This window comes from Limulus polyphemus, unplaced genomic scaffold (assembly GCF_000517525.1).
Source record: "Limulus polyphemus unplaced genomic scaffold, Limulus_polyphemus-2.1.2 Scaffold8269, whole genome shotgun sequence".
Classification (NCBI taxonomy): Eukaryota; Metazoa; Arthropoda; class Merostomata; order Xiphosura; family Limulidae; genus Limulus; species Limulus polyphemus.
The window spans coordinates 4,189-13,991 of NW_013673879.1; the positions used below are offsets into that span (position 1 = coordinate 4,189).

The 9,803-nt window shown below is 30.7% G+C and overlaps 1 long non-coding RNA gene across 1 annotated transcript in view; it reads left to right on the top strand.

Moving 5' to 3' along the window:
• Positions 1-687: 687 nt before the first annotated feature.
• Positions 688-9,803, top strand: part of LOC111083126 — a 25,796-nt gene continuing 16,680 nt past the window's right edge. The window contains exon 1 of the long non-coding RNA XR_002608813.1: positions 688-971. This is a non-coding gene — a long non-coding RNA (uncharacterized LOC111083126). The remainder of the gene's footprint in view (positions 972-9,803) is intronic.

A 9,803-nucleotide genomic window follows, 5' to 3' on the forward strand; every position in this document is an offset into this window, starting at 1 on the left:
AAGATAAATTAGAAATGTAGTAAATATCCTGTTTTAAATTCCCCTAAAAAATAAAATATAAAAATGCACTTTGTGATTTTAAATTGTGGAATATGCATCAAATAATTTACAGTTTAATTTTTATGTATATTTTAAATAAACTAATTTTTCCCTTCCGTATATTCACAGTTTTGTAGTCATAAATGTAGCGTTATAATAAATATACTTCAAGCTTTGCAATTGAAAAATATACTTTTGCTGAATATTAAACGATTTATAGATATTTTATCTTTAATGCATCATTTGAATTTAGAAAAATTAAATTATTAGCAATAAAAAGTACACTAATTTTAATAATAACAATACTTACTGACACTGACAAACAACTGGAAAAAATTGTTAACACACATATTTGAATTTACAGCGATGCTCTAAGGCCTTAGTAAACTTTCTTTAAAGTGTACCATTGTTTGATCATTGTGATAAAGATTTTTTTTCCCGGTGTCATTACTTGTAAAGTTAGTTTTTAGATACAGAGTTTTTCTGAAGAATTGAAAATTTTAAAGTCACATGACGTCATAATACTATTTAAAATTTTTAGAATGTTTACCTTACACTTTATATTAGAGTATTTTCTTCTTTCGGTGTAGGTGGCGCAATTCACTTCATTTGTAAAACTATAATAAATTTGCTAGTTAAGTTTAGGTTTGAAAGAAAGTGACATGAGTGACTAGTAACTTTATATTTACCATCCTGTATAGGTTATGCGTGTGAACTGTAAATGTTTTAATTCATTATATTAGTTTAAAGGTAGCCAGGTCTAACTGTTTAAGTATATGCCGAATCGGAGCAGTGAAACTTCACCTTGAAGTTGAACTCGAACTTCGAAGACATTGCCCTTGACCACATTGTCAATGCCAGTGTGACACTGACAGTCACTGAGCTTTAAAAAAGTTGAACTTAACTGTTAACTTATTTGTAATTTAGAACAGGTAGGTTTAGAAATTTTAGTATGCATTTTTTATAGTAACATTAGATCTAATAAATTATGCTTGAAGTTAGGACTTGTATTATAATAATAATAATTTTTGTAAACATGAAATTGGTGTAACTTGTATTTGTAACGTGTATTATAACTTGTGTGCTTTAACAGTTTAAGTTTAATCAGGAAAGTCAGTATAGACAGAAACATAAAGATATTACTATATTCACTATTCAAAGTTATTGTAAAACATATTTTCGGCTAAATAGCCGCCTCATCACTCTTTCTGGACTAACGTAATTTGAATTTTGATTCCATTTTTTAGAAAGATATTAGAATTTCACGAGGTTTAATATGTTGCAATAAATGCTTTAGGTTATTTAAATATTGTTTATTGCGATAGTATAAGTTATAGCTATTGACCTACAATTACTGATCTGTTTTCAACAAATATGACAGTTTTGTAAATGTGGTCACTGCTTTCAACTTTACCATAATCACAAGTACATTAAGAGTTCATTAATTCAATAGTATAGACATGCATAGTAGTTTGTTAATAATAGTAATAATAGCTACAAATTATTTCAGATCATGTTTGTTTTTTAGTAATTGTTTTTATTTTTGTTATTGGCTGAAGGCTTTTTTTTCCTGAAACCACACCAAATGTTTGTACTTTAATAACAAAACAAAAACGTTCACTGGGGAGTTATATGTGCCATTCTTGAACAAAGGACACGTACTTTCTTATCATTAACAGACAGCAAACTAAATATTAATGTTGTATCATAATGTTTCATTACATGTTCTAAAGACATAATTTAGTGTGATTACATATAATAGTATAGTTAATAATTAGTTTGTGTTTTAATCTAACACAAAAATGCATTTATTTACCCCCTGGATTCTAGAATGTGAAATTATAAAGGATCAGTGCAATAGTTATGAGCAAGAATTGGCCGAAGTATTTCCATCTTCATTTTTTATTGTAAGCAGGTTTTGTGAACACGATGTTTAGCCTTTGTGTGACTAAAAATATGTTGAAGAATAATTACATTTTAGATCTTTTTATAAATAACAGTTGTGTGTGGTGAGAAGCACATTTATCATTGTTTCACTAATTTGTGTGTTCTGCATGTCTACTACTTTAAACACAAAGCCAGAGAAAAATATTCTTTGAAACTTTAATTCTACAGAATAAAAATGTCAACATATAACTGGTCTTAGAAGTTTGTATTATCAGTAATTAATATAGTTTGTAATTGAGATGTTAATGCATATTTGGTCACCTTTTTTACATAGGTAATGAAATTAAATTACTTATTGTGTATTTAGTAAAGTAACAGTTTCTTTTCTATGCATGTGTAAAATGCCTAGAGACTTTCTTCTGTACATGTTGAAAACAGTGATTTATATTTAGTTTATTTAATGTATTAAAGTCACACATCAAAAAATGTTTTGCAGCTACAACAAATAATTAAAAAAAGAAAATTAACTTATCAAGTTTTAGTCAAAAATTTTCCAATCGGCAAAAAATAAAGATTACGTAAGTTTCATGTTTTTCAAATCCAATTCTATTTTAGGTATCAACTTGTACTATTATTAGTTTCATGTTTTTCAAATCCAATTCTATTTTAGGTATCAACTTGTACTATTATTAGTTTCATGTTTTTCAAATCCAATTCTTGTACTATTACTGGCTTTTTCTTATGATCTGTACGTAAGAATGATTCCAGATATTAAATTGTGAACTCTGAAAAGAGGTTTAAAAATGTGTCTTTCTGGACCACATAAGTTTCAGAATTAACTTTTATTTGGGTGTTTTAAAGTGTAAAGTACTTGAATAAATGGCCTTTTCTAAATGGGTGAATAGAAAGGTTAAAATATTAATGAATGTAAAATGTGGAGAAGTGCAAGATTATATAAAAAAAAGCCGATAAACATAAGTGTTTTTTTTTCTCCTAACTTAAAACATTTGATTTGAAGAGTTTAGTACTTTTGTAAAGTTTAAAAAGTCAGATTCCTTAGGAACCTTATTATACAGGAAAGGAACATTAATACAATATTCAACAAATTCTTTACTTTTGTTTTAACTGTTGAAGAAAGAGATTTTTAAGCTGTTCAACTTCTGTGAAAGTGGGGATGAACACTTGTCAAATTGTAATTTGTTAAATAAGAAACAGTTTTAGAGAAGCATAGAAACTTGTTTAGAATAAATCTCTGAGTTGCATCTTGAAGTCTGTAAATAGATGGTGAAAACTTTCAACTGTTACTTTTCAAAAGTTTCTTGATGTTTAGGAGATTCCTGGTAATTGGATATAAGCTTCAGAAGCTCAAGTCTATCCTTCATCTACAGTTTTTCTTTTCTTATTGTTATGATGTGCACTGTATGTTCTAATTTTGTATTAAACTTTTGTAGGAGAGTTATACGAGCATGGATTTTTCTGTGTTGTTTCTTTTGATTTTTTAATTGTTTAGGTTGATGGAGAAATGACCCTTTGTCACCATGATATGTCTTGTGTTTACATTTCTCCATAACTGTTATTTGTAAGCCCACTGCTCTGTGCTAAGTAACAGTCAGGGAAAGATAATGTTTTCAGTAATCAAACGGTTTTCATGTCAAAACATGCGAGTCTTATTTTTCTGCATATCTAAGACCAGTTTTTAAATTCTTAATGTAAATGCTGTTTGCTAAGCCTTGTAGGTGTGGTTGAAACTCATGTTACTAGTTTTAACTATTTTTATCTCTGCTAGTGGTAGAAACTGGGGCAGGTACGAAATGTTATTAATTAAATTCAAATGTGGAGTTTAAGAATTTTGAACAAATTTAACCTTTAACCTTCTGTTGCTGTAAGGATATAGAATCTTTTTTATCAGTAAGGTAATATTTTATAGTGTATTAGAAGCCATTTACTGTATTGTAAATTGGTGTGAGTACTGTTGCAAAATATGTAAATTAAGTGTTTGACGCAAGTAGTTGAATCACCATACATGGTAATGTGCTTACTCCTTTTGTGTCAATGCTTTTTTGGAAATTAGCTTAAAAGGGCAGGATTTTTTATTTCGCTTTTTGATAGCCTTTTGTAACACGTGGTAACATGCAAATAAATTTAGGTAAATAATTGAAAATGAGACAAGAAATAGTTCGCCTGAGTTAACTCCTGGAAGGGGTTAAAATCACACAGTATAAAACAACTTCGAGGTTATGTTTACTAACCTTGTAAGTTGGGCCAAGCACTGCCCAGTGGTTAGCATACTGAAGTGTAGAGCTAAGGCCCATGAGTACGTTATAAGAGTAAAAGTTAGATCACACTATTCAGTGTGACAAGCGTAGCCCAAGAGTTAACTGTGGAATGTGTGGAATATCTGTCTTCATTCTTGTATCTCACTTCAAAACCAGGGATGGTTATCGCAGATAACCTTAGTGTAACTTTGCGTAAAATTCAACAAAATAAACCTTAGAAGTTATATAGTAAGTTAAATTGTGACACATTCCTATCGCGGGAAATCATACAATTCTCTAGTGTATATAACTAAGGTTTTAGTTAAAATTTAGGGATAACTTCGTACAAAATCTGATAGTAACTGTTTCAATCCCACTCGCCTCTACAAATAAGCCTTACTAGTTCTACAGGCGTCTTTATCTGCTTTTTTATCACATCCGAGTTTAATTTATTTCTAAAACTGATATGTTGCGAATCTGTCTGCGTGTTCCATCAAGAAGAAAAAAAAACAATGCAGTGAAGATGAAGTTTCAAAGTTTTTAGGTAATTACAGTTCGCCTCAACATAGAAATTCCAAGAACTTGTGTGTTATCTGTTTACTATACGTAACGTCGCATATTGCTGTTTGACGTTAACAAGACAGAAAATGCGAAGATGACCAGGTTAGTAGGCCTATGTAACTAACCCTAATCCTAAGTTCATGTCACTACCCGACTATATTCTAATCAGAATTAATTGTATTGATTTTATTGGATTTTTAGCGGTTGCATAGAATTATCTTGGCCGAGCTTCAATTTTCCTGCTTCCTCATTGAAGTTTTTTTAATGATATTAAGTTTATAGATCAGCTTTAAATACGGTGTTATTGAATATGTATATAGACCAAGTGCTTCCCTCCCGTAACGTTCTAGTGGCCAGTACTGAAAGCTGAAAATGAATGCTACGAGCTAACTATGTAATTAAATCTGACATAATATTATGAGAAGTGGTTTTTACAAAAGTCATCTTTATGTTACGAATGGTCATTATTGAGCTTTACTCATGGTCAAGTTAAAAACTTTTAAACACGTGATCTAATACATCAGTTTTTTATTTTTTAATGTCTGTCTTCTAATTTTAGTTTTTGTGTGTGCGTGTGTGTGTTTGTGTGCTCACAGAAATGACACCTGCCGAAGTTGTTTACCAGAGTTTTGCTAAATAAGTAGGCTAGACTTGTTTAAATTGGTAGAGTAGTATTTTTGTCTCATACTTTGGTCAGGCTAATAACGAGAACTTAGTAACATTTTTTCGACTGTTTATAATAGTGAGTAATGAATGTTTTTTGTTCTCATGACGTTCTGTAAGCAAGAAAAAAAAAGTACATCATCGTTTTTTGTTGATGTTTTCTTTTCTTCGTTATCTTTATATATGTTGAGTGTATTTGTTTCTGTGTGTGTGCATGACCGGTATCAAGAAATGGGCAATAATATAGTTAACTATTGAATGTAAATTGAAACTTGTGTAACATTTATGTTGAAAAACACACCTTACCATCGGTTACGTTTACTTTCAAATGGAACAGCGATACATGGCTTCACGCATGCGTGCAACACCTTTTAAAAACCTACGTATTGCTAGATAAACTTGAAAAGTTGTTTTTAGTAGGCGTAGTCAGAAATACAACGATGACAAGGTTGATAAAGTAAAAAGCATTGCCAGCTGACAAGCAAAACAAACTTCAGGCTTGTATTGTTTTTATTATCAGAAACTTTCGAATAAGTATATATCTAAATGTTAAAAAAATGTTATATTTATTATTATAGCGAAGTTATCAAAATTAATGTTATCAATATAAACAAAATATATGTTTGTAACAGTTACTCTGATAGACGGTATAAGTAATAATAAGTTGAGATATTCTAAAAGCATCTGTTTGTTGTATCGGAATTTTAATGGGGATATATTATTATTGCTAAGATAATAAAAATATACTATTATTGTGAATGTTAACTTACCAATCAATACATGTTTTGTTTTATCATGCGCCTGTACTGTTTATTTAAAACTAGAATTAAATTTATAAGAACAATCACCAATATACATTCGTGTAGTTAACCTGAAAATCCACGTTTTTACTTATCGTTTATGTCCGATTTTAATCTAAATACAGTGTTTAATCTCTAACAAAAAAAAGGGGTGGGCTACCAGATTACTGTTGACAAATCTGAGAGGATAAATTTTATGAAATGTTATTTTGAATTTTTATATAACTGAAGGAAAGCCACGAAGTTCAAATATGAATTCGTAAAGCAACGGAGGCAGTGTTGAATTAATTATAATTTTCCCGCCTTTATACTAGAAATGTAGACATCCAGTGACAAATTAAGTACAAATAAGAAAAGGCTGACAACCAGTGTTTCATAATCTTACAAACAAATAAACACATGTGTGTCTTTCTTGAGAAACGTTATTTAATGTGTTTTACTTATCTGCCTTTTTTATTCTATTTTTTACCAGTTTCCATAAAGTTATAAGACATTTGACTGGTACATTATTTATACAAACTTATCAAGCTGTTGTAGTGATTACGTACAGTATTTATACAAACTTATCAAGCTGTCGTAGTGATGACGTACATTATTTATACAAACTTATCAAGCTGTCGTAGTGATGACGTACAGTATTTATACAAACATATCAAGCTGTCGTAGTGATGACGTACATTATTTATACAAACTTATCAAGCTGTCGTAGTGATGACGTACATTATCTATACAAACATATCAAGCTGTCGTAGTGATGACGTAAATTTTAATACGAAAATGTGTGTGTGTGTGAGGCACTCAGCAATCCCAAATAATGATATAACTTACATAAACATACACGTTTTGAACGTTACGTTAGAATGACTGATTCGTTCTAATTCATATAAGTTGTTTCACAATAGATTCTGTTGGTTCATGTTTACATGCTATTAAAACTTTTGAAAACAGTGCTGCACACTTGTGTTGGAACTAATACTGGGACAGGTAATTAATGCACAGAGTTTCAAGTTATTTATGCTTATCTTGAAATTGGTGTTGTTATCGAGTGATTTCTAGTTGAAAGCTTCTGTTAATCAATAAATATAGAGAGATGGAAAATATATTGCTGCAGGATGTTTTTTCAACTTAAAAATTTGTAGTGTTGTTTGGCAAGAGGGGAGATTGACGTCACACGATGTGAACAGCATAATAACTAGAACCTTCTCGGAATGTTTGGAAGCGATTTGAGCATTATGTGAAAGTTAAACTAGAGTAAATGATGGTTGATTATTAAATTATCGTGTTTGTTAGTCAGATTTTATATTACTTTCAGCCAGTTAGTTAACTTAGTTTTATTAGTATTAAATTATCGTGTTTGTTAGTCAGATTTTATATTACTTTCAGCCAGTTAGTTAACTTAGTTTTATTAGTATTAAATTATCGTGTTTGTTAGTCAGATTTTATATTACTTTCAGCCAGTTAGTTAACTTAGTTTTTTTAGTATTAAATTTGTGTTTTGACGAAGCGCTAGAGTTATCAGAAGTACCATAGGTAAGATATTAGCAAGTATGTGACTGTCGGTAGACTCTATATGTAGGGATGGCCAACGTACTCAGTAGGCATAATATAAGTATGCACGCTATAAATCAACAATGACAGATAGTTTTACTTTAAAAGATGATTGCCACTCACTTTCATTTGTTTCTCTACCCAACAAACAAGGTAAGATACCAAACCAGAAGGTGACCAACCCACCAAATTGTTCATTTTTCTTCTTGTTTTAGTCAAGATAACTCTACAACTACTTTATCATTAACGCCAGTTTAAACCTAAATCCACTATATGTGTTTCTGGGTAGTGGAAGATGTTATCACTTAGTAGTAATAAGTAGTAGTAACTTACAACAAATCATAATTATAGTGAAATCGATGTTATTATTACCCCTTGGAGTTAGCTTTCTGACAGAAATCTTGTGTTACTTTAAAAAGCTTAAGTTCAGATGACTGTAGCATGTAGAATACTCAATGCTTTGTACACTATACACTATATTATGTATGAAGTGAAGGAGTAAAAAAAATTAAAGGGAAAAACGTCACAACACAACTAATAAACATTTTGTAAATGTAAAATGATGTAGGGATGACAATGCGAAAAAAAATGTAAACAAGAATACATGGATGATACAGATATACATAGATCATCCCTACATGACTTTCAATATTAAAATTTAATGTTACACTGTAAAATATATACTTAACTTTAATATTACTGTAGTTGGAAGTTATGTATTCCTGACTGTTAGTATGTAATTTGTTTATCACAATATCATAGTCAGGGTAGGCATCTATGTAGTGTAACTAAGAGCCTAGGAATTGCGTAAAAGGAAAATAAAGTTGAGTTAAAACATGTATTGAATATTACAGACTCTCGCTACGAGGTAGGTCAATTTGACCGACCTCGTAACCATTTTGTACTCGTGCATTTTACAGTGTATGTATGTTTGTCAACAAGATTTCTCGAAATTTCTCTTGGAAGAAAGTTGGTATACATTTGGATTATGACCTAACTTAGATGTGATTAGTTTTTGAGGGTCAAGGTCACGAAAATCCCCATCTGTTAACATGGGGACCGAATTATCTCACTATTTTTTGCTCTATAACTCGGTCAAAAATGATCGGATTTTGATGAAACTTTGTAAACATATGTAGAATATTATTCCTGATTATCATGCCAAAAATATCCTCGTCCACTGATAATAACGGACATGCGTACACATTTTGGTGGTGGTGTTTTTTCTGAGTTTTTCAGGGTCAAATTAAATCGACGCTGCGTGGCAGAAGTACGCCCTCTACCGAGTGCTCCCACTAGTTATTATTGCGTATACAGAATAAGATCATGTACGAGTTTTTGTAGTACGTGTTATCTATTTCACCCATTAGTCGGATATTTCTTTGTTTTTTTTTCGTCCGTTGATTATTTATTAACATATAGTTTGAAACGTAAAAAAAAATATCAACATTAACACAATTATTATTATTATAATCAACAAATGTTGTACTAAGGTTTATTTGATATTTGTAAAAGCCATTCAAAAATGTCATGTTGAGCAAATGCACGAGCGTGTATTCTTCGTATACGTTTTAGTGGTCATTATAGTTATAATTACAAGATTGTAGCTTTAGAGCGAAACTTTTAATTCTGTATACACTAGTGACTGAATACTTTCCAGGCTTGTACTGGGATTGGTTGATAACTTCGTGCGAAACATTTAATTCTGTATCCACTAGTGACTGAATACTTTCCAGGCTTGTACTGGGATTCGTTGATAACTTCGTGCGAAACTTTTAATTCTGTATACACTAGTGACTGAATACTTTCCATGCTTGTACTGGGATTCGTTGATAACTTCGTGCGAAACTTTTAATTCTGTATCAACTAGTGACTGAATACTTTCCAGGCTTGTACTGCGATTGGTTGATAACTTCGTGCGAAACTTTTAATTCTGTATCAACTAGTGACTGAATACTTTCCAGGCTTGTACTGCGATTGGTTGATAACTTCGTGCGAAACTTTTAATTCTGTATCAACTAGTGACTGAATACTTTCCAGGCTTGTACTG